Raw genomic sequence first — 20,396 nt, forward strand, 5'->3', positions numbered from 1 at the left:
CTTTCCTGAGTATGGTACAAGATAATTTCTTTTCTACCTTTCCATGAAGAACCGCTGCCAGACACCTTGAATTTGTTTAAATGGTAAACATTCTTCAGGATATTCTCCCAATAGCTACAACTGTTGCAGAACAGGGAATTAAGCTTTACTTCCATATACTACAGTCGGATTCTATGTCAAATACATAGTAATATCCAAGGTTTTTGAGTACAGCAAAGGATTACTGTTTTTATAATTATACAACGGATTCCTGGTGCATTTATCCCAACTTCTGTTTTTAAACACACAAAAAAATGCTTTCATTCACGGGAGAAAAGGGGGTTGGTCACTACATTAAGTCTTCAATTTCTCTGAGCTGCTTCTGATATGGCAATGTGCACTGCTGGTTAGTACCAGTAGTCTACACCAATTTTCTAACAGGCTTCAGTAGCAAGTATTTAAAAACATCTTAACAATATTCTTGAAACAGAAGGACAAATCATAGTTTTGCCCAACTTCCACCTCAATTACAAAACACTCAGTACTCGAGCAGAGACTGTTAGTAGATGCACCTATTATGAAAGCAACTGCATAGAAGTTCCTCCACTGAAACAAGTAAACTAATCTGCTGTTCATATCTGTTTCAATTCATCACAAAAGATATTCCACTAAAAAGAAAATAAACAGAGAAGGCAACCTCCCCTTTAGACCCCCCCCCCCCAAATTCTCACTTATTTGGACGGAAATCAGCAACAGCAACTTTGTCCCCAATATCAACATCTCAGCTGGTGGTTCAGCACATCACTCTTCTGATACTACATATAATCAGGTGCAATTGGTAACTCTGGAAGCACTGATTTTTAACATGGAAGCACATTAAATATCTACCATTAACTAACCTACTGGCAGCTTACAATTTCTATTCTGCAGCCATTCTCCACTGTGATTGCACAGCTGATTACTCCCACCCAAATGCAACACTTCATCCATTTGAAACCATAGCTTTCCATTTAAAAATGTAGTGGTTTCCTCAGTTTGTCATAATGATTATGCATTCCAAATCCTAATCAAATATGCTGGCTGCCCTTCCTGTTACCTTGATTTGACATGTAGACGTAGTCCAAGTCACTCCTGAAAACATCAACAGGCATTTAAAGGTAGAATTCTTCAGAAATTTAACAATCCTTTTCACTTTGACTGTTTATACATTTCCAGATGTAGTTTTCCTAACAGATACATTTCCACTACACAACAGGGTCTATACTACTGTTTCCATTCATTGCATAACAGTGCAGTATCAAAAAGCCTTTTTTAGAAGTCAAGATGCAACTATCCACCAGATCCTTTGCCCTGCCACAGAAAGAAGTTAGACTGGATTAACCAGTGTTTGTTCTCGAAAAAAACTCATGTTAGCTGTTCACAAAGAGATTAGTATCTTACAGTTGACTACTGGGGCCAAATAATTTACATTACCCATATTCCTCCAGGAACTGCTGTTAATATAGCTTGTTTTCAACCCTCTAGCTCCTACCTTTTCAACAGGCTGTTACAGAGTTTTGGTTTGGGATTTTTTTGTTTGAGTATTTTTTGGTGGGTTTTATGTTCGTTTTTGTGGTTTTGTTTTATTGTTTTTTGTTAAGAAGTAAAGCTGAAGTACCTTTTCCCTTTCTCTAGAACATCACCTGCCCCTCAGAAGTTCTAAAACAGCTGTGACATTATTTCAGACTCTTTATTTAAATTCCTAGCAGGAATTTTAGGTAGGTTAATCAAGCTCAAAGGCTGCAATTTGTCACATCAGAAGGAAACACATGCAGTGCTGTGCCCCTTGCTGTCATTCTCCATTACTACTGCCTTACACCAGACTGAACCTATGATGACAGCTTAGGGAACCAAAACCACAGAAAGCCATCTCTCCTGTTATTTCCCCTGAAAACAATTAGAAACAATTAGTGTTCTGACAAATTAGCTCCCTGAACTGCCAGGGCAGCTGTGGATGGGAAGGCAGCAGGGAAAGGGAAGAGAGAAAGATAATTCCTTTTGGTAGCAGCTAACATTAAACCAGCTTAACTGCATCACAAAGTTAAAAAAAAAAATCTCTTTTTAAAATGACTACCAAGGGCAAAAAAGATTTAAGACTCATGAAAAGTTATGGCAGATAAATATTTCAACCATCTCAGTATCAAATACAATGAAGTAGGTTTCCTCTTACTACAAATATTTACTGAATATTCTCTTATTCTGCATATTGATTGCTAGATATATCTCACATTCTTCCTCCTTTCAAGGTAAATCTTTCACGTCAGTATTAATTGTTCACTTACTGTTTGCTCCTATTCACCAGTTTCCACTTTCAGTGCATTCAGATTTCTGTGTTTCAGGATCCTTCTTACTGAAACTACATTGCAGTTGTTTTACAAAAACTCAGTCTGAACTACTGAAGAACACAGGAGCCTCAGCAGTTTCTTTCTCTCTCTCAATTCGCTTCTCCTGGATCTTTCATACATACCCTGCTTCACAATACATGCTTACTGAAGGTAGTTTATTCTCACTGAAACTGCCTTCCACTTTTATATTTAACTATTTTCAATCTATTAGTTAGGCTTATATCCAGAAAAGTTTCCCTCTTCAGTTGCTTTCTCTGCCTGATACAAAAAGCTGTATTTCTTTGGGAGTTGATCATGCTATGACGCCAATTTGATCCAGCACTTTCAGAACAACAATACTGTTCCTCAAACTTCATTCCCTCTACCTTCTACTAACAAGCATCCAAACTGTGTTTAAATCTATTTAAGGAGTTCATCCAAAACCTAAAAATCTGCTTGCTCTTCCCCTCCAAGTTAATTTTCCAACAGGTTACCTTCCTACGCTAGCTCATCATGCGGTCAGACCATCCCAGACTCAAAGGGATGCAGTAGGAGCACTCATCCCAGAGACAGGGGCTGGAAGAGAGCAGCTTCATCACTTTTTGCAACACTCTGCCAATAACATGAAACTGCACCTTACTCATCCCACTATGTTCCTGTCCAGAAAAGCATATGGACAGTTAAAATCCCCACACTTATCAGATTACCCTGCTAGTTGTTTAAACAGAAGTTTGACAACCACCTTCCTCCTCTAGAATTTTTTATCTAATTAGCCTACAGAAGCAGCCCACCAAAACAGCAACTCTGCTTCTGACTACCCAGAATGTAGCAAGGCACAAAGTACTTAAATGTCCTAAGCAAAATTATATCTCGACACTATTCTTTACCCTGTAGTCTCCCTTCCCATTAATTTTAAGATACCAGTTTGTCCTTTGTATCCACGCTTATTGTATCAGTATTGCTGTGCATCTTCCAAGACATCGAAGGCTGGAAAGATAACCTAAAGCAACCTGGCAGCAACAACGGCACCAGGGAAAGCATGAATGCCGCAGAGCAGCTCTTGCTGCAGCCTGAAGAAATTAGAACTTTTGTTCAGTTCTGCTTTGGGGGCAACAGGACCCCTCTCAAACGATAATGCAAGGACACAGGTGTAATTCTTCAAATTGTAGTACTTGCATACTTGCTGCATTTCTAGCACACTACATTAAAAAGAACTGAATTAGAATAATTAGAACGCAAAAGAAAGGATACTATAACTGTGGTTCCACATGACTACAAGCAGGCACTCTTGCCTGCAAGCAGAAACCAGCAGAAGCATAGCAACTGAAAGCAAGCAGGATTTGCCTCCTTTCACATTTTGGCAATACTCAGTAAGTTTTTGGCAAACTGTTTGATTTCAAATTAGTTACTTTCTCAAAGAAAACTGGCACTGACAAGAGCACAAAGATTTCTTTGACAAAGTATTTACTCTGCAGCACACCTTGGAGACTACAGCCAAAGTCAGATAACCACAACACAAGGCATTAAAAGACTAAGTGACATAACCCAGTCATTAACAGCTGAACAAACCAAGGGACAGAATGCAAATTACCACTTTAGAAAGTCAGTTGCAAAAAACACATTTCTGCAGTAGCAATGAGTGCATCTTCTTAAGAATGAAAGAAACAATCCACTGTTCTGTAATCTGACTGCATGTTTCTTCAAATAATTTCTCCAAATTATTCCAGAGCTCTTAAATAATCATTTAAGGTACATTTGCTTACAGAAATAATCAAAACAGACAACTCTGAAGTCCAGCGCAAAGAGCAGAGCAGAAAGTCTCCAAATTCTCAAAGTCTACCCCTAAGGAAGGGAGTGTTTTCTTTGTTGGGTGAAGCAAGAGATTGGGTGGTGGAGGAAGCCATGCACTGCAAGTGGATGTAGTTTTTAAAAATACAGGTACTAACACTGGAGTTTAAGTCTGTGCACATCATAATCACATCTTTGCCTCTGAAATACAAGAGCTATAGAAAAGGACACAAAGGACACTGCAACTGATTCTGTCATTACTGGGAACCACCATCAAACCACTAGCCATCTACTGGTCTTCATGGACCTGCTGATTTACATCAGCATGACTAGAGAGAATCCTCACATCCATCCCTTGCCTGTCAGAAGTGCTTTCCAAAGTTACCATCTCACAGCTTACAAGAACTAAAAAGGGTACCAGTTTCAACAGGCAGTTGTCAAGAAGCATTAAGGTCACAAATTACACTAACACAGAACACAGCCAAGACAGAACCAAGGACATACAAGTACACAAACTCATGGACTTGTCTTTTTTACACACATTTTACCTTCTAGCAACTCGTGATCCAAAACTCTCAGGAAAAAAAAAAAATAAACACAAGAATCATCCAACAAAATTGCAGCTCATCTTAAACACACACACACTACTCTATAATTAAGATTAAATAAGAAAACATTAGGAACTGGGGGAAAAAAAAAAATTAAAAAATCAGAAGTTGTTCATTATGTCATCCAGAGGTGATGAACTGGTGTAAGAGCAACCTGATTCTAGGGCATAAGGCAAAGATCCTTGGCTGCTGAATTCATAGGGATAATATTGTTCCTACACCTAGGTGATCTCACATCAGCAACGCTTACTGGTGGAAGAATAGCGGAGGACAACATAGCAAAGTTGCCAGGAGACCCAGCTGCACACCAAGACCGTTCAGACTAATTCATCCTTTAACACATGGTAAGAGTCACTGAAGCACTTCTGTGACCTACTGCATGCAAATCACTCCCCAACCTCCCCCTTTCCTCAGCTCAGTGAGCTATGGATACATATGCTGTCTTCTCAACCATATGAGGATCTCGCTGACCTGCACGATCAAAGAAGACAGCCTCTTTCAGAAGAGCGATGGTCAATCTACTCTGAAGGAAATGTATCCATAGATTCAATCCAATAAATCTGTGCACAAAGGAGACAGGAAACAACCAAACTGGCTCACTCTCCCCCTTCCCCTCCCATTACCAGATCTTGGTTGTTCTGCAACTTACTAATCAGACACAACTTATACCCAAGACAAGGATCATGGAGAGTGATCTCCGAGAACCACATGAACAAAATTAAGACAATATGGAGGTTTTTTATGCCACCCCCCACTCACATTATTCCTTCTCCCTCCCCAGACCCAGTTCAGGCATCAGAAATATGTTTCTGTGGGACTCTCTGGAGATGTAGTTATCTGGCACTGCAACAGAAAGGGCTCACCCAGGGACAGGCAAGCACAGGTACAGAACACACAGCCAGAACGTCGTAGCTGTCTTAGATCACCGTAAGCTGTTCAAAGATACTCCAGATTTCCTTTGCATTTTTCTTATCTCCAGGGCAGCGCATAGCTTTAGCGGCCTCTCTACAACTGAAAGCAAAAATGCTCTGTTCTTCCTGAACAACAGGCTTCACAGCTTATTACAGAAACACACCACACACTTTTCCTTTTACTACCTCACATGCAGGTCCAGTCACATATTACTACACACAAAACCATAAGGACGTTCTGGTAAGTTTGTAATAGCGTTCATTTCCAAACAACTCCTGGTGAAGAGCTCCAAACCTGAAGTCGTACTGATGAGGTCAATCTGATCCTGCCTTGCAGATCACAGAAGTCTTCAACAGGTATTCTGGCACAAGACCAGTCCCTGAGTTACAGTGATCTTTGACTCTTGAGACAGTAAAGCCCAACTCCTGAATAACCAGCTTACAGATCTGACCTTTGACAATGGCAAGGCAACACTTACGTTGGGCTAAGCGCACATGCAGCTTCTACCCTCTTGACCTCAAGTACACGAATATCATATAATGTGTTAGCAATAGTTTAAATTTGGTCACAACAAGCACACATGATCAAAACAGGACAGAAGTGGTGGGTCAAAGCAACAGCACTGTACCATTCCTTGCTCTCTCACTGTGATGGGTGGAGACTGGATTCCAGCAGATCCCCCCCGCCCCGTGGTCTGGCCACAAGCAAGTGCAAGCCATCTTTCTATTATGACTCCTAGTATACATGGACACAGGGTAAACACCTTCTTACATCAATTTAAGCTGCCTAAAGATTCACCCAGACCACATGGCTGAAGATGTTCCTTTCTGAAGCTGGCAAGATCTCTCAATGCCCTGAATCATTCTATGCAGTAAAGAAAATCGTTTTCTTGATAATATAATAGAGCTGAAAACTGTGCCTTCACATTCCAAACATGGAGAAAAACTATGGAGATCACTTCTGTTAATCAACTGATGTCAGTCTCATGAGTAGGCAACTAAAAAGGATTCCACTGTAATTACTATAATAATATCACTGCTACAAACGCCAATTTAAAATAGCTGCATAGGATTAAATAGCAATCGCTCAGTGAAAATGTGATCTAATTTACTTTTAAATATATGGGGTTTTTTAATTAATGGACTATCAAGAAACTTTGCTAATTATTAGTCTTTTTACATGGAACGTTGGTTAGAAATGAGGTCAGCCACACAGTCTTGAGCATCATAGTTGACTGCTTTCCCCATGTTCAAACCAGACATTTCTAAGAGTATGCAAGCAGTCTGCCCTCTTCTTGGAAAAATCTTGCTTACATATTCATGGACTTCCAGTAACAGGTTACTTACAACTTCTAGGCGATTTTCACCTGCTATGCTTGTTCAGTGAATGGTGGCATGGAGGTGGAGAACACACAGGGCATTTAACCCAGAAGTCTAACAACTTTAGTGCTAGAGATCACGACAGAGCTAGAAGAAATGGAGATTGATTTGCTATCCTGTTACCAGAAAACTGAAAAGAAATTAGTTTTCATATTTTAAACTACTGTGGAAAATAGACAGGCAGAGATGAAGAAATGAATGAGATCCTCTCTAGCGTGTCTTGAGCCAAACATACACAACCTAGGAATCCCAGGAATCAGGAAAACTCCAGTATTTAACACATATATTAATTATGCAGTAGAGTTCACAAACAGAATTTAACACCTCAGTCTTCCCAGGCACAGGTCCTGTTCTGACTACCTAAAAGGACTGAAGTGATTTGGCTGCTTGCCAAATGGCCACCACATTACTCACATTCAGAACCACAGGGCTCAGTACCAGTTTGAAACATTCTGTTTAGGAATTGCTAACAACTCAACACTAGCAGAATGAGCTATCCCGTCGCCTCAGCACTGGTAACGGCCATAAAAATTCCCCATCTTTTCCTCTGTAATCTTTTTGGCTCTCACAGAACTCCTAAGCCTATGCAGCCCTGTAAGCCATGGACGGGAGGGGAGTTACTCTTAAGCAAGTCTTCTGCTGTGAGCTAGGTCAGTTCACAGACAGGTAATATAAATACCATGGCAAGCTCTAGGAAAACAGTGGAATTGCCTCTTTTCAATACCAACAGTTAAACCAGCTCAGCCTCTCTCATGTGACTTTGCTGCACAGCCACATTTCACAAGATTTCAGATTTAACCGCAAACCTGTCAAAGTCCCCCTTCCTCATCACAGCCTGCTGTTCCAACTGTATCGTTACTTGGCGCCAAACAAAGTTCTATTCTGTTTCATTGCTCTTCTGAACAATACTAATATGCAAATGCACACTGCGTTGTGTGTTCCAACAGACAGGGTGCCTCAACTTTTCCAGTTACATATTATAGTAGAAGACCATACACAGCACTGGATGAAGTTAAAGGCAAGTTATAAATCCACATTTAGATACATTAAAGTCAACTGAGTCGAATGAAATTTTATACTGCACTTCTCTCAAAGTCTTCTATATCAACCACAGGGGAAAAAAAAAAAAAAAAAAAAAATCTACCACTCCACCACTCCTTCCCTAAGAGTTGTTCCTCAGACCAGGTTTTCAAATGATCCTCATTAAACCAACCCCTTTTCCTTTGCAGTTAAGACATATCTCAATCTGGATCCGTTAATCAACTGGGCAGCAATACAGAATCAAGACAGGTAAAGCAGAGAACAACACCAGGCTAGGGAATAAAGCCGTAAGATACAGTCCAAGGAACACCTGTATCTCCCCAGCATTAGCCTACCAGGCTTAAAAACATTCTGTTCCACAGACCAGACTGCACAAACTGTGGATGTCAACAGCTACCCAGATCTACATATGCTCAAAGATTTGGAAGAAAAAATAAGCCTAATTAAGACCAGGATTTGATTTCTTTTGTTAAAAAGTAATAAAACCAGATCTCTAGAACAGTATCTACAGGTACTATTTTCCCCCCTAAGAATCTGCAGGAAGACTCCACAACTTAACATTACCTGGAGCTTGAAGGTCCGATCTCTAAACAAATTGTGCAACTACCCAAGGTCTTTAAACAAATGTCCAAACTGGTTGACAGGGCTAACCTAAATGCTAGGCATGACTAGTAACCAAACTCTTCAAAGAATTCAGAAACATTTTTGGAACCAACTTCGAGACAATTGTGGATTTTATGAGTGTGCCACTTTGCCTAACACCATCTTGAAAAGGAGCCCATGGGCATCCCTACCAAGGACAGCAGAACAGCACAAAAACCACAGCCACACTTCCACAGGTCTTCTCTCCCTGAGTCACAGGATATCGTAAGCTGGGAGTGCAAGCCACATTTATTTTAGTCTTTGTGTTTAGTAGTCTGATAATTTTTTTTCTTCAATGAACTTTTTAATCCAGTGTGCTTGAGAGATACCCAATACACATGCAACTTTATTTTTGGCGGGGGGGAAAAGGCAAATTAACAAAAAATAATAATTAGAAAGAAGATAAATCAGTGAGTGAACCATGGGGTTTACACAAGGTCTGTAACACACAAAACTACAACTGTGCCTTCCCATAAGATTGCTGTGTTTCCAACACTCTGGTCAGGTTTAACTACCTCTTCTGTAAAGTACAGTTTCATTACCTCAAGCAGTCATTCACATTTAAATAGTAATAGAACTTGATTGATAGTTCTACTGAACATTATATGGTATTCAAGTTATGTGTGGACAGCAAAACACCAAAACCATTACCAAGAAAACCAAGTATCAGCATTTCTGTAAGTTCGCTCATTTATGAGTTAAGGCTCAGCAGTTCATGTCAGACAATGAAAAAGTTTGCCGTAACATCCTAAACCACCTAAGCACCTTTTAAGAAGTCACATGTGCATTCCCTATACAAAGCTCTTAATACAACAGTTCAGTTCAAAAATTCAAACTAAGAAACTTCCAGAGTATCACCTTAAACTATCAAGCTTATTTCTGATTTTGAAAATAAACAAACAAAAAACCTTTTAGCATTATCCACTTCAATGTTACAGGGAAGAAAAAGTACATGGTGAATCACAGTAATGACTAAAAGTTAGTCTGTTAAACAAGCACACTTCTGCAGACTCCGCAGTATCTGTATTTTATGTACTTTATTCCTCTGTATAACATACAATAGAAATAAACTGTCATATAGTGATAAGCAGAGACATGAGCTGCACAAATATGCACAGGCTGACGAACTGTGTACCTAACCCTGCCCTTGAATTAACTGTCACATAGTTGATGGTAACCCATATTCCTCCAAACTACAACTTTTGTTAAAAGAAAAAAAAAAAAAAGCATTGCAGTTTGTAACTCTTCCTAAGAGGCTTTTTCATGTACCAAAACAGCAAGGTATCAGAGCTGCTAAGATATTCGAGAAAACTAAAGTAACCCCCCTACAAGTACAAACAGTAGAAGAGACATACTCAAGAGTTATACTGCATAAGGCATCTAGTACAGAAGAAAGCTATTTAGCAATCACTAGAGAAGTTTTGTCAACATATGTTCATGAAAACACAAATAAAACCTGAACTAAACTGTCTTATCTTCTATATTCACAACACCCAACATATCAGAATTTCAGGTCTGATGCTACAAAGGTGGAGAAGCACTTCTTCAATAGTGACAGCGACAGGTGCAATATTGACTAACTTAAAATAGATTTTCCAAATATTACACCACTGTAATGAGCTTATCTATGTATGTCCTGCTGCAGACGTCAGTCTTCAGTTTGCAAATCTACAATTTAGACACTTTTCTTGGCTTGGAATGAACTACAATGATACATTTTCAACGGACAGAGACGCTACCTAGAGCTGCGACCTGTGTTAGGCTGAAAGGCTCAGACTAAATACCAACTTAAGTTTCCTCATCAGTAAAAAAGTGTTTTGAATGACAAAGTGCTGCATGCACTACAAGTCAGGTGTCAAATCATTATTCTTTACAGTTCAGCTATTCTCGGTGTCTTGTAATCTCCACGTTTATTTAGATTGCCCTTAAAAACACAAGACAAACTAGCATTTCAAATTCATGACCTTTTAAGGCAATTATGATCAAACTTGTTTTTAAGGCTGGTATAAACACTGAACAGCTAAGACAGGTAAAAGACAGTAAAGCCATATGGAGGAGGGGAGGAAAGAAGGAAGAGCAGAGGTGAACGGGCAAGGTTTACTATAAGGACAAGCATTTCCTTAATGCTCATAAGCTCAATGCATTGTAACTGTCGTTGTTATTCTCCCTGTGCAGACAGGGAGAGCTAAGTGTCCGATTGGGACAAAATAGCACTACTAATGTGATTTACAAGGAGACAGTGTCAATTAGTTCAGGCCACAGTCAATTTTAGCCCAGCCAAGTTTTTCTTGTTTTGTTCTTCCTGCCCAGCTCCCCGCCCCCCGCCCCCCATGGTATTTTAATACCTTTCACTTACCCAGCATTCCAGTCAGTTACAGCCTTCATTTATTCAAAAATAAAACAACAAAAAAAACCACCAGCACAAAATGCTCTCACCTTTCCATCATTCCTTAGGTATTCACTCTATGTCTATTGCATTAGGAAAAGCCTCTACCCACCACACAAACTAAGTACACCTGGTCTCTCAAGGAACCCTGTTATTTCCTCCACCTCTCACAGGCAGCTGAAGCCCACCACGAGGGTCCCGTGGCAGAGCTGCCTGCTTCTCCACCACACGTGCACCTGCAGACTGATACCGATTCTTAATGGGCAATTTCTGCCAGGAATAAGGCTACAGTGGCATAAACACTCATGACTTAATGTGCCTATATAATATATACATTAATACATTGAAATGTAACAGACACTTTAGAGACTGCTTTGTTGCCCTTCCCAAATACTGAGTCCAAGGATACAGCCCACATACCAGCAGAGAAATCCATTTACAGGACGTCAAAAAATATCCTGTTATGCTAGACATCCTATCTCTCCCTCTCACCACCTAGTGCCAGGTACGCTACCAGCGGTCGCAAGCGAGGTTTTGTACTTTGCATGAATTCATCATGTCCCTTCTGTGCAAGGACTATATTAGCTATATTGCCATTAATGACTGTATTTATTAAAGATTGTTTAGCACATCATCTCTTGAAAAACATCAACTTGACACTGCATACATTATTAAAGAACAAAATCAGAGCTGCCTAACATGTATGCTTTTAAATCACTAATTACAGGATCAGTTTCATACCGCTTACCACATTAAGTGGTTTGCTCATTCAATACGACTTCCAAAAATTAACACTACAATGGGTGTACAATGCAAGGTGAGAAAAACTAGGCATAAACATGAAATGTGTTGTTAACAAGAAATTCCAACAGAAATGACAGAGTACTTGCCACAGTCTGCTATGACAAAGTAGTCTCTATGGTACTTAGGACCACACTTAAGCCCCAATGTTGCGGGGGTTGGCCATTTCCCCTAGGTTTATCAACATAACATCACCGAAATACAGAAAGATGAAGTCTTCAAGACTAACACTTCAGAGCTTTTATAATAATAGCTTGGAGACGTCTAAAAGGTTTTTCAAACCTTTTTATTTTGCATCTTTGGGTATTTCTGACAGGACACTTGTTCTGATAACTAACTACCTGAAGTCCTCAAATACATGGTATTGTATGGCTTTTTCCTTAAGTAGGTTTTAATTCTTTCCCAAATGCTAAGTTAAAGGGAACTACGCCCTATGAAGCACTGTTAGCTATCCACAAGCCAATCTACTCCAACTTCCTCCATCTATTCAGTATTACAACAAAGATCAGACCTGGTAGAGTCAGTTCAGTAACTCTAAGTCAAAGTAACTTTAAACCAAAGTACGATGATGTTGCTCTCCATCCCTGGAAATGACTGCTGCCAAAAGCTGGCTTTGGACCTCAAATTCTAATTCCACCTGTGCAGACAGTGCCATCTGCTAAAGTGGTGGTCTGACTTTCTTCAAATCCTCAGCTATAAATACTAACATTCTCAGGTAATGTGAACATGTACTTCATTTCAATATGTGTGAAAGAGCAAAGTATCCAGAGAGCACACTTCTCAGCTAGCATTTAGCTCCATGACCATCTGAAGACAAATCACACCACAGCCTAACACAAAGGTGCACACTCATCCTCCCTGTGAACGGTGGGAATAAACCGCAAAACCAAGACAAACATCTAGTATAAACACAGAAATGAACTGTACATACACTCCTGACCACAGTGCAAAAGGGTCAGGGATGAGACTGTCCAGCAAATTTATTGCTAAATCTTTCCCTTTTCTACAAGCACTACTAAAAAAAGAGCTTCTTACATGGAGTCCTCTTTAAACAGGTCAAGTAAGAGGTTAAATTCACATTGCTGAGAGACAGGAAAATGATATTCATGAGAAGACTTAACATTGGAAAACACTCAAATTATTTTTTCCCAGAAAATTATTTCCCAGCGAAATCACAATTTAATACAAGCCTAAATACGATGATGTTAGATACCTCATTGCTTTAATTTTTCAAATTACAGAATTAAGTCGACCACTGGATAGGACATTTAAAAATAATCAAGTTACTAAATCAGGCACAGGGACCTTCTTTACCTCCTAAAATGAATCAATAATGAACAAACTGAGGGCTTGGTTTTACAGGCTTGATTTCTTGATAGGCTCTCATTTACCCACAGGAATATCAATTAATAGTTTTCCTATCACTTCCAGATGGCTTCAGAAGTGATAGAAAAAATATTATCCTATATTTCCTATATATCCTATACTATCCTGCCACACAACAATGAAACTTACCTTCTGACTGGACTAGCCACGCAACATACCTGTAACGTTAACACCGACAAAGTTATAGCTAGTAGACAGTGTGTGGCACACTTTCTTCAGAAACAAACTTCTTAGAAGTACTTCAGAGCTTCTCTTCTCTCACCAGCTTATCCAGATTTTATCAATGCTAAGGTTTTATTTTTGTTTCTAGGACATTCTCTAGCCCACACTCCCAACCATCTAAAACCCTGCTAAAGTTCCCAAAGACAACATTCAACAGCTACCATCTACCAGCTCAAGGTCTTTCTACAGTAAAAACACAAATGCTATGGAAAAACAGGCCAGACATAAGGGTTAACACATTAACTGCAGCAACTTCCTCCAATAAAGCCCTGAAGATCTTAAAAAACCCCTCACCATTACTATCAAGCGGATTTCTAAACAACTTTTCAAGACAAGACACCTCAGAGGAAATACTCTCCTTCAGAGGAAGGCTGAGAGAATGAACACACAAAGTTCTCTTAGTCACTCTTATCCTACAGCTCTGGTAAAGATTTTTTTTTTTAAGTTTTTTTTTTTTTTTTAGACAGAGGCACTTTGTAAACCTGCATGTTTCACTAATTTCCACATATACTTTTTTGCACTGAATAAACCTTACATTACTGACAAAAAAAAAGGAAGCTAGCTCACTTCAGTTTTGATAGCTCAAGTTCCTTCTCCTCATATAAACTGCAAGAAAATAAACTAAGTTTGCTGAAGTCCTAACTCAATGAAATACATTAGTTGCTCAAGACAGACAGCAAATATTAAACTCTTTTTATTCCTAACACTTGAACAGTCTCATAGTACTTGGCCTACTTTAAGACCACAGCTTCTTCATCACAAAGCAGAGCTAGTGCACTAATACCAACCACAACTTTCTTCTAACAAAACAGAAGATAAATAGCAAGAGAAGGGGAAACAAGGTCATCATGTTTGGCAAAGAACACATGATAGTAAAAAAAACGATTGAGAAACAGAAGAGAGTGCATAAATTTATTAGCATCTGAAGGATCCAACGGTTTTGTAGAAGCAACTCACTTAAAGGATTCCAGTAACTGTACAAAATACAAAAGTTCTGCAGGGCTCAGACTCAAGTTGCCTCTTATCTGTAGCCTTACTCCTAAACCTTCCAAGAAAACCACCCTGTATTTTAAATTCAGCTCTTTTCTGAGATATATTTATGTTACTGAATTGTAAACACTATAAATCAGATCACAAGACTGTAAATCTTCCTGAAGTCAGTTCCTATTTGCTGCCATCCTTTTCAGAAGTCTTTCTTTCACTTTACACAGCAAGAAAAATCAAACACCAAAAAGGCACACAGGACATGTCCCTCTAAAACACTAGTACAGGACTGGGCGTGGAGGGTGTGTAGATTTACCACACAGTTAAAAGCTGAATTTCTTAAGGAAAAACATAAAGGCACAGGGGAAACCAGAAACACAATTTTGTCACCGGTGCTTAAAAAAAAAACTTGAGAATTTAAAACCATAAAAGAATAGGACACTTCAAATAACTAAATCTTGGGAAATACCTGGAAGATGTCACATACTACACAGCCAGACTAACATGGGGAATAACAGCAGCACAGTCAGAAGAATAAACAAATCAAGTTACATCAAGTGTTTCTATACCTAAGCCAAGAAAGGCATTTTGGGTGAGACACATTACAGACCAACAGAGTTTGGCAAAGCAACTTGCATCCTTCTTCCCTTTCTAAAAGAAGTTCTGTGTCTTTAACCCACCAACGCTACACTTTTGTAACAACACAGCCTTGCACAAAATCCCCGATTTTCGAAAAGGAAAACCTGGAAACAGAAGCCTATGCAGAATTCAACTTGTCATGCTAACACCTTCCTAGCAGCCATGCTTTGAGCTGGACATCTGATCAGTGAAGAATGTGAAGACTCGTGTTTCTTTACCAAGAGGGTGGTCAAACGGAGGAAGAGGCTTCCTAGAGAAGTGGTCGATGCCCCAAGCCTGTCAGTGTTTGAGAGGCATCTGGACAATGTCTCTAATAACAAGCTCTAAACTGGTCAGCCCTGAACTGACCAGGCAGTTGGGACTAGATGACCATTGCAGCTCCCTTCCAATGGAAACAGCCTGTTCTATTCTGCCTAATCTAGTACAGCCCTTCAAACTGTAACAGTAGCATGGAATGTACATACAGGGCAGCCTTTGCTACAAGTCTCTCTCCTCAAATGTAAGCTTGGTAAGTCTTCCAGGCAGGCTACAAGATATCTAATTAACTTCTCTTAACAACTAGGAAGGAACAACCTTAAAGTCATGAAATTGGTATAAAGGTATGAACGTAAATGGATGTTGGAAAGCAATCCTTGCCAACAGCACCTTCTTGAAAGCTTCCAATTCAAAAAGCATTAATTTCTTAACTCCTGATTAAACACAAAGGAAACAAATTTAAGAGCCATACTTAAGAGGATAGTTTCCTCTCTCACTCAAACTACCTGTGCTTGAAAAGACTGACAGACCAGGAAGTTTTTGAAGTTTTATCCCATCCTCAATTCATGCAACTCACCTTCCCTTATTTGTTTAACTAAAAAGATCCTCCTAGAACAGGGTTAGTCCTTGAACGTACATACAGCTGAAAACACAGAAATATACATGCTCTGGTGGAACGGAGAGCAGAACGTACATAAAGGCTCATTAAACAGGAAGAGGATATACATGGATACAAAAGCAGCAACCAGCATTTGTATTCTGATGCGTTAGGCATCTGAGGCATTCCTTGATATTAAAGCTAGTTTTTCCTCTTACAAGTAGAAAGTGGAAATGAAGTGGAAAAAGAACAAGTAACTTATTACATATATCTAAGGCCAGCAAACTAGAGTATTCTGTTCTAGCAGAGTGCACTCTCACACATTCCTTTAGAACAAAGACTCAAAAAAGTACTTACAGGTAATCAAAACTCACATTGAACACACTTTACAAATTGATACTGAAATAATTGTGTATACATTTCTGAGGAATATGATCATATAATTATGGCACAGTTATTGCCACGTGACCCTATTTTTTTTTTCTAACTGAAACAAATGAATATTAGGCAGGTTCCAGTGAACAACTTACATTTTAATGGAATAAAATACAGCCACACCGCCCTGATCCTCAGATATCAAGGTTATTGATTCACTGCCCCTTCCCATTATAATGTTATTAATATTTTACTGTATACAATTAATACCCACTCCTTTGCTGAAACCCATTATGTGACAGATAACCGTACGGGGCTCCTCCTTAAGACAGGCTATGAAAATTCCCAGGAGGTAAAGTCTTTCCATACAAGCCTGGCCTTAAAATGACTTAAGAGTTTATCCTGACAAACTCCTCTCCTTTAACTCCAAGACCCTGCCAGTTGTATTCCTTCTTGTGCTGTTAAGAATACTGCTGACAGTTATCTTGTGGGTTTCTTCCCCCTAGTCTTAATGTAAATAATTTGAGAGAGATTAAAAAATCTCTTCCAAAGGCTAACCATCCTCATTGTAAATAAGAGTACGAAGTCGGTCTAGCCTTTTTTATCCTAAGTCCAAACATGAACAGTCGGTCTCACTGTAGTTAACTCTGCTATGCATAAAGCCACTGCTGTTAACATGCCTTCTCTTCGTGTAATTACTGGGAAATGAAGAAAAGGGTAAAAATAACATCAGTATGCATACATCAAACTAATTCCTTACGACTGGTCTACACTTAGCTTTTCTGGAATGGCTTTTTTTTTTTAGGAGGAATTAAGTTGCTTTTATGTACATACGTAACTCGTACAGACAATAAACGAATTGGAAGAAGAACATCCTCCACCTAGAACACAAGTGTCGTGACTTGAAATTCTTTCAAAGTGAGTTTACTAATTCATATCCTCCATCATTTCAAAGCAGAAATTGGACCTCCCGGAGAAGGCTGACCAGCATATGGCACTGATGATCAACCACCTCTTATTGCTGTTTTCTGAAACCTTAAGTATTTTCAATGTTGTTTTAGAGCACGACCTGTACACCTACACCATTATTACATGTTTAACTGACACCACACACAGAACTAACATCACACTATCAAACCACTTTCACAGCTGTCCCATGCTCACAACTTCAAGCTAGTGCCTGACTTCTCCATGGCGTAACAACAGGCCATCTGCTAGCTACCAGAAAGTTGTGAAATCCCATAGGTATAATCTGTAGTTCCTGTGCCTAGATTAATGTGGTAAATTCTGCTTCCTCCGATTTCAAATTGGGATGAGCAATCTCATTCCAGCCTCAAACAAATTCCACCAATCTGTAACAGCGTCTACGCCTCCAACTTCAAAAGGAAAACGCTGCTGGTATAGGTGGGTTTCACACCACAGAATTAACCAGGTTCTTTAGGTAGTCGGAGACAGTGCCTAGATTGCTCACTACAGAAGCTATTTCTCACCATCAGCCAAATTTCCTAACTTGCATGAACATTCAGGTGCACAGAATACCATCCAATATTAACCACAACACAGCAGAAAGCTCTGGAGTAACTTAAGGTGAAATATCCAGTAAGCTGCCACTATTACTAAATAACTGGGAGCTGGGCACAGAGAGAGGGGGAACAGAAAACAAACATTTGTCATCACCTCAATATTCTGACACAGTACAGGAGTTCTCTTATACTTGAAATCTGGCTGTTTGTCATGAGCCGTCATGGTTTTTTTCTCTCAAAATTCTCGGGTTAAGGATCTCGGACCCTTTTCACACAGGTACATATCTGAAGTAAGTTACTAAGATCAATACCGAACTAAAAGGTAAAATTAAGTCCATTATATGAGCTAACAGAAAAATCTCTTCCAGCGCTTAACTGAGGTTTGTAGACTTGTTTTAGACAAAACTGCATCAAACCCTTGTTTCTCTGTTCCCCTCATATCAAATTATCAAACACACAGATCCTCTTCTGTGAGTAAGCTAAAAAACTTTAGAGTGACTTTCCTGACTCTACAAAGGGAAAAAAAAAATCCAGACTTGAAACTGATGATTCAGTTACACTATCTGTTACGATTTTACATTCATATAAATTTGACTGCCCCACAAGACTCCAAAACACTTAATACCAGTGAATCATGCATCAGCAAGGCAGCAGTTATTTCAAGAGTACTTAAACAGTTGTTTAATTAGTAGAAAACATAGACTTGTATGGAAGCACACACAGATTGGAGTTTCTTTAGCTGGTAAGAATGTAATGAACAAAGACGACTACAGGACCTTTAGTGAAATTCACTTACGTAACTGAAGAGCATTCATACACTGACTCACTACACCCCAGCTGTACATTTACTTCACATATTTTTAAATTCATCACAGGTTAGATGGTGCCATATGGGTTCCTTCTTGTCCATTCCTTACCAGCTTTCTTCCTTGATGAGGTCAAAACAGCTGCTCCAGCAGCAAGAGAATCTGGATATGGCATTCTCCCAATGCCTCCAGCATGGATTTGGGAACAGAAAGGAGTATTTTCTGCACAGGTATTGCTCAGAAGAGATCTGTGGTAACTGTGCTTAAGGCAGTTTTACGGAGAGGATGTGATCCTTGAGCCTACCCAAACGGCTAAACGGAAAATTAACCAAGTAGTACTTCGTTAAATTAAGACACATCCAATTAGAGTACGTTTAAAGTGTTCTGAAGCATTTAAATGAACATTAAGTTACCTTCATCAGATCTTCTGCAGCATTTAGCAAATACTGACAGGTCATGATGACATTAGGGGGAAAAAAACCAAAACAAAACCAAAAAAACATTTAATAATGGAATTTTACCGAATAAGCTTTTCTTAAACATCCCAAAAGCCAGGGCATGGAAGAAAACTACAACTACGGATTTAAAGAGATCAAAAGCACATTTTAAACTATTTCAACAGTTTGCTCAAACACCAGGTAACCGAGTATGACTGTATTTACAGATGACAATTGCACATACAGACTTAATTCCACCTTCTGTGCAACACATTAGTTACATCGTAACACATATGCAAAGTAAAACACCAAGACCTGAACAAATAGCTGTACAGCTTCATTTTAGACTCTGGGTGCTTAATTCTTCTATATGCTTCTAGCAACACCAAAACTAAAAAGCAAACTCGTATTTTAATCTCTGAACCTTAAGAGAAGAACTCCACATAGTCCATCAGTCTGTCAGAAATTTAGACGGACCAGAAAGCTGCCACTCCAGAGTTAAGATGAGGGCAAAGATTAACCACGGGACCATGATCTGAGTCAGCAGAGGGAGTTAAGAGTAATACAATAAAGCAACGAGACTTCGCACCACTTGATACTCTCTCCCCTGCCTCAACACCAAGGACAGAGACACCAGGATTTAAAGTTTACCTGATAGAAAATACACACCTAAACTATACAAGCAAGAACATGCACAAGACTAAATGGAAATGCAACATCCGAAACTTAGCATGACCACAGCGACACCAGCATTTACAGCAGGATAACAAACTCACTCAAGAAAAAAATGAAACAAAAGAACTTCAAACCCATGCTAATTCCCATACTGACAGGACTGTTGTTAACTCTGAAAATATCACCAACCTAGCCATATTTTCATATTTAGGCAATTCGTTCCTCTGATGTATACTAGGGTGCTTAATTAGAAGTACCTCTGCTCACACACTAATCTTTGTTGAGGCACTGTGCAAAGTTCACACTTCTTGACATTTTAAATATGCCTCATAAATGTTGCTATGAGGTGCTTCAAACAGATGGCTTTGTTCTCTTTTTTTAAACACTTTCTGAAAAACAAAACAACTGTATTCACAATGATTTTCCACAAGGATTTTTTTTTTTAATTATCCACAAAGTCTTCCATCCCCCTCCCAGGTTCTATTTTTTATCTAAGAAAGTCTACAGGCAGGGGACATGGTATATGTCCTATCTCCTTTCAGAAAAAAGCAGGGAAAACAAGTGTGGTTTTCCTTGGTTTGGCTGGAGGTCATCAAA

General features: G+C 39.2%; 1 protein-coding gene across 8 annotated transcripts in view; it reads right to left on the bottom strand.

Moving 5' to 3' along the window:
- Window positions 1-20,396, bottom strand: part of EPC1 (enhancer of polycomb 1) — a 51,180-nt gene that overhangs the window by 25,891 nt on the left and 4,893 nt on the right. The window lies entirely within an intron of this gene.

Source organism: Leptosomus discolor, chromosome 6, assembly GCF_034619465.1.
Source record: "Leptosomus discolor isolate bLepDis1 chromosome 6, bLepDis1.hap2, whole genome shotgun sequence".
NCBI lineage: Eukaryota > Metazoa > Chordata > Aves > Leptosomiformes > Leptosomidae > Leptosomus > Leptosomus discolor.